This window comes from Triticum aestivum, chromosome 1B, assembly GCF_018294505.1.
Source record: "Triticum aestivum cultivar Chinese Spring chromosome 1B, IWGSC CS RefSeq v2.1, whole genome shotgun sequence".
Classification (NCBI taxonomy): domain Eukaryota; kingdom Viridiplantae; phylum Streptophyta; class Magnoliopsida; order Poales; family Poaceae; genus Triticum; species Triticum aestivum.
The window spans coordinates 684,459,507-684,465,762 of record NC_057795.1 but is presented as its reverse complement, the minus strand read 5'-3'; positions in this window follow the sequence as shown (position 1 = coordinate 684,465,762).

Sequence of the window (6,256 nt, the reverse complement as noted above, 5' to 3'; positions counted from 1 at the left end):
GTGTTCCATACCTTTCCTTAGTGGAAATTGAAATTTAATATTGTCTTCTTTCATATCAATCACGGCACCAATAGTACGTAAAAACGGTCTACCAAGTATAATTGGACAAGACGAATTGCAATCAATATCAAGAACAATAAAATCTATGGGCACGTAATTCCTATTTGCATAGTAGAATCCGCCAAATGCAAATTTAAAGAGCATTCTTCAATATCGGTAAGACCAAGCACATCACATAAAGATTTCAGAATTGTAGAAACACTAGCACCCAAGTCACATAAAGTAAACCACTCATAATTTTTAATCTTGACTTTGATGGTAGGTTCCCATTCATCATATAATTTTTTTAGGAAATTGAAACTTCTAATTCCAACTTTTCTTCGAAAGCTTTCATCATAGCATCAACAATATGTTTAGTACAGCTTTATCTTGTTCATAAGCATGGTGTGAATTTATCATGGATTGCAACAAAGCAATACAATCAACCAAAGAGCAACTATTATAATTAAAGTCTTTATAATCCAAAAGAGTGGGCACATCACTAGTTAAAGTTTTGACCTCTTCAAACCCACTTTTATCAATTTTCTCAACAAGATTTTCACCCTCCAAATTATCGGGACGCCTTCTAGCTAAAGTTGACTCTTCTCCAGTCCCTTTATCATCAATTTTAATTTTACTAAACAAAGAATCAATAGAAGAAACACCAATCATTTTAAGATCTTCATCACTTTTATGAAAGCAATCACTAGAAAACGCCTTTTCTAAAAATTCTCTTCTAGCTCTAAGTATAGTGGCTCTTTCCTTACTTTCATCCATAGAAACATAAAGAGATTTTAATTTATTCTTCAACCTTAGGCACAAAAAATTTCATCTTGAGAGTTTCTACATCATGGGAAATTCTATCAATACTTCTAGGCATATCATCAATTTTATTCAGCTTTTCTTCTATAGTAGCATTGAAAACTTTTTGAGTATTGATAAATTCTTTAATATTATTCTCAAGATCAGAGTTGTTGCTATTATTATTATAAGAAGGATTATCATGGTAATTACCATAATTATTAGAGAAATTACTAGGAAAAGGCCTAGGACTAAAATTACCGCTATAAGCATTGTTATTGAAATTGTTTTGCGAGATAAAATTCATATCTATGGCATCACTATTTTTCTCGATCAAAGTAGACAAAGGCACATCATTAAAATCAATAGGAGCATTTTTATTAGCAACCAACTTCCTAAGAACATCAACTTTTTCACTCAAAGAATTTATTACTTCTACCGAATTGACACTTTTACTAGTAGGCGCTCTTTCGGTATGCCATTGTGAATAATTTGCCATAATATTATCAAGCAATTTAGTAGCTTCACCCAAAGTAGTTTCCATAAAAGTAGACCCCGCGACGGAATGTAAAAGATTACGAGAAACAAAATTCAACCCCGCATAAAATTCATGATCTGGGTTCTAAGGAAAATGATTTTTGCGGGCGGAAAATACTTAGTAATAAAAGCATCCTTGCACTTATTCCAAGAATCGATACTATTGCCAGGCAAAGAAGAAAACCAAATTTTTGTGCGATCTCGCAAAGAAAATGAAAATAATTTCAACTTCACAACATCATTGTCCACATCTTTTTTCTTTTGCATATCACATAATTCCACGAATGTGTTAAGATGGGACGCGACATCCTCATTAGGAGTACCGAAAAAATGATATTTCATAACAAGATTCAGCAAAGCAGTATTAATATCACAAGACTCCGCACTAATGGTGGGAGGAGCAACCGGAGTGCTAATAAAACTATTGTTGTTGGTATTTGAGAAATCACACAACTTGGTGTTATCTTCAGGCATGGTGACTACACAACAAGATTGCACTCAAAAACAGATCTAACGAGAAAACGGCGAATGAAAAAAAGGGCGAATAAAACGGCAATTTTTTGTGAAGTGGGGGAGAGGAAAACGAGAGGCAAATGGCAAATAATGGAAATTGCAAGGAGATGAGATTGGTGATTAGGAACCTGGTTGATATTGATGTCTCCCCAACTACGGCGTCAGAAATTCCTTTTGATGTTTGCTTGAACTATGTCGGTATTTCCCCAAAGCGGAAGGGATGATGCAGCACAGCAACGGTAGGTATTTCCCTCAGTGATGAGATCAAGGTTATCGAACCAGTAGAAGAACCACGCAACACCACGTAAACAGCTCCTGCACACAAAAAACAAATACTTACAACCCGACGTAAGAGAGGGGTTGTCAATCCCTCACGGGTAAAAAGATTGATAAAATTATAGTAGATTGGATAAATAGATCTCGTGGGAACGCGAGATAAAATAAATAACTAAAATTGCAGCAAGGTATTTTTTGTATTTTTGATTTAATAGATCTGAAAATAAAAGCAAATAAAAATAGATCATGAAGGCAAATATATTAAAGAAGAGACCCAGGGGCCATAGGTTTCAGTAGTGGCTTCTCTCGAGAAAAATAGTAAACGGTGGACAAACGAATTACTATTGGGCAATTGATAGAACTTCACATACTCATGACGATATCCAGGCAATGATCATTATATAGGCATCACGTTCAAGATTAGTAGACTGACTCCTGCCTGCATTTATTACTATTACCCCACACATTGACCGCTATCCAGCATGCATCTAGTGTATTAAGTTCATGGAAAGAGTAATGCAATAAGAACGATGACATGATGTAGACACGATCTATTTATGTAGAAATAGACCCCATCTTATTATCCTTAATAACAACGATACATACGTGTCGGTTCCCCTTCTGTCACTAGGATCAAGCACCGTAAGATCGAATCCATCACAAAGCACATCTTCCCATTGCAAGATAAATAGATCAAGTTGGCCCAATAAAACCCAAATATCAGAGAAGAAATACGAGGCTATAAGCAATCATGCATATAAGAGATCAAAGAAGACTCAAATAACTTTCATGGATAAAAAACATAGATCTGAGCATAAACTCAAAGTTCATCAGATCCCAACAAACACACCACAAAAAGAGTTATTTCATATGGATCTCTAAGAGACCATTGTATTGAGAATCAAAAGAGAGAGAGTAAGTCATCTAGCTACTAACTACGGACCCATATGTCTACGATGAATTACTCACGCATCATCGAAGAGGCACCAATGAGGATCATGAACCCCTCCATGATGGTGTTTAGATCGGATCTTGTGGTTCTGGAACTTGCGGCGGCTGGAATTGATTTTTGTCGACTCCCCTGAGGTTTCTGGAAATATTGGGGTATTTTTAGAGCAAAGAGGCGGTGCGGGAGGCCACCGAGGTGCGCACAACCCACCTGGCCGCGCCTGGGCCCCCAGGCGCATCCTGGTGGGTTGTGCTCCCCTCGGAGCACCCCTCTGGTACTTCTTTGGCCCAACAGGGTCTTCTGGTTTAGAAAAAAATCCACAAAAAATTTTGCTGCGTTTGAACTTCGTTTGGTATTGATTTCCTGCGATGTAAAGCAACTGGCATCGGGCACTATGTCAATAGGTTAGTACCAAAAAATAATATAAAATAATTGTAAAACATCCAAGAATGATAATATAACAGCATGGAACAATAAAATATTATAAATATGTTGGAGACGTATCAGCATCTACTAGACTAGCTCATTGATCAAAGATGGTTAAGGTTTTCTAACCATAAACATGAGTTGTCATTTGATAACGGGATCGCGTCATTAGGAGAATGATGTGATGGACTAGACCCAACCGTAAGCTTAGCATCATATCGTTTAAGTTATTTGCTATAGCTTTCTTCATGTCAAGTATTTGTTCCTTCGACTATGAGATCATGCAACTCTCGGATACCAGATGAATACTAGATGCTGGCCCTTGCGTCGACTACTCTTACGACTGGTTGCGCCTATAAAGCCAAGAAAAGTAGACACCGGTGGACTCGGCTACTGATCCCTGGGTAATTTCTTGCACTGAGACAGGCAGACAATAATAGAAGATATATTTGAACTGCCATTTTGGATGTGTAGATTTCTAAATTGATGGTGTATGTGTTAATTTCTAAAGTGATGCATTCAAACATTGAACTGAAATTGAATTGAAAAAGAACCATGTATGATCCGCTGAACTCAAACTGAAGCATTTTTGTTTCAATTTCGTTTCATGTTGTAGAAAAACAAGATGAGCGTATCTTTCCATCCATGTCCATTATAGGTGTCTACACATATGTGAAGTGCAAATGAGGAAAACTACTGATTCGGTACGCATTTTATCTCCATATTATTATTTGTATTTTTGTTACATTTTAGCTATTTTGTCCGATCGTTGAGCGTTAGTTCCAGTTCTACATACACACTATGCAATCGAGCAAATTTTGGTATGCTTTCGTACGAGGTAGTTCTTGGGAAGGTGTGATTTTTTTTTTGGATAGTTCTTTTATTACACATTTTTCTTTACTTCTGGAGATGTGATTGGTTTGTCCAGCTTGGTGCATGCATGCATGGGGGCGCCGGGTTTGCGTGTGACTTGACCATGTGCCTCTTTTTGATCAATTCCCGTATTCTCTAGATGGCTGTTCAATGTAGGCGGTTGGGTTTTTTTCTTTAATTTTTTATATGCATGGATATGGATGTGTTGGTTTTTTTTAATACAGTACAGATGCAAGCGCTCATACATACATGCATACACTTATCTCTATGAATGTACACACGTATACCCTATCATTATGAGCATCTTCGAGAGACTGAGCCGGCATATCATCTTGAGATTTACGAAGTCACCATAGGCGCCTCGTCGTCAATGGAAACGTCTCCTCCCACTGAAATCGTATTACCGGAAATCCTGAAGTAAATCCAGAAATAATGCGAGTACCAGGCTAATGCAGAAACAAATCCAAAAATAATCCTGAAATAAATCCAGAAATATGCGATTTCAGGAAGCTTCCTGCCTTGCACTCCACGTTCCACTCCATCATCTTCATTCATAAGTGTACTCACTCAGTTCCTTCGGCTCCATTCGTAAGGGTTTGGCCATGCACATGCAGGTACAAGGGAATGGTACGTGCAGCATAATAGAGCGTCACGTTCCATTGCAGATGTGTCGAGATCAACCCCCCATCCAAATCCAACTGTGGTTCAATCTCTCTGCTTCTCCTTGCCAGTTTCCCTCGGCCCCCTTCGGCCTACTTGGGGGGGGGGGGGGGGGGGCAAATTCCCCCATGCCTTAACATAAGGAGAACACAAAAAAATAGTTTTAATTAGTAAAAATAAAAATATCAATTGTGCGGCAAGCTTGGATTCACGACGAGGTCATGCTGCATAACTAATGTCGCGACACAGACTTGTCGGTCAGTCGCTCTGCTACTTCTGTCAGCATAGAAGGACCATCGGACAGTAGCAAGGATGGACAGAAGGATGTTGTACACCTTGTCATTTGAAATTAGAGACGCCGCATCAACTGTGGCAAAGAAGACCTACATTCATGAGGGTCTCGAAACAATTCAGCAGCAGCAGCTTGGCTATGCAGACAAGGGCAGGGGAGCAGATAGGTTCATTGGGAATGGACAAGTCTACAATAAGGTGTCACGAGCTCATCCTTGCGAAGGGGATCGAGAAGGGAAGAGGATGAGATCGAGACTTGGAGAAGGGGGAATTCTTTCCAAGGGAGGAGGTACAGATTAGGTGAGAGGTTCAGAGTCTTGACATAATATTCCACACACGCACGCCTACTCGCTCCAGTTGGCTATATAGCCAGGCCACACTTGGCAACTCGCCTTACAGGTGGGTCCATGCCAGAAGGCAGCGGGGCCCACCGAATCACACGTCCACCGCATCAGGTCCTGGTGATGCCGGTGTGACATTCCCTCTTCTTCAGAACGAGCGCCATCTTCAGAAGCGTCGCCATCGCCAGCCGCCGGTGCGTTCCAGGCTGCTGCTTGAGGAAAACGGCGGCGGAGAGTGTCGTAGTCCTCCCAAGTAGTCGCTGCCTCGCCGCTGCGCCATCGCACCTTGACTTGTACCAGAGCACTGGCGCCTTGCTTGACCATGCGGCGCTCGACAATCTCCACTGGTTCCTCGTCAAGGCCGGCAAGGTCGGGTGGTCGGGGCAGCTCGGAGAAGACCGGTGTATAGTTTGGAGTGAACGGCTTGAGCTGAGAGACGTGGAAGACGGGGTGGATTCTGCTGTCCGCTGGCAACTCCAGTTTGTACGCCAGCTTGCCGATCTTGCCCCGCACCACAAATGGCCCGAAGAACTTGTATGCCAGCTTGACG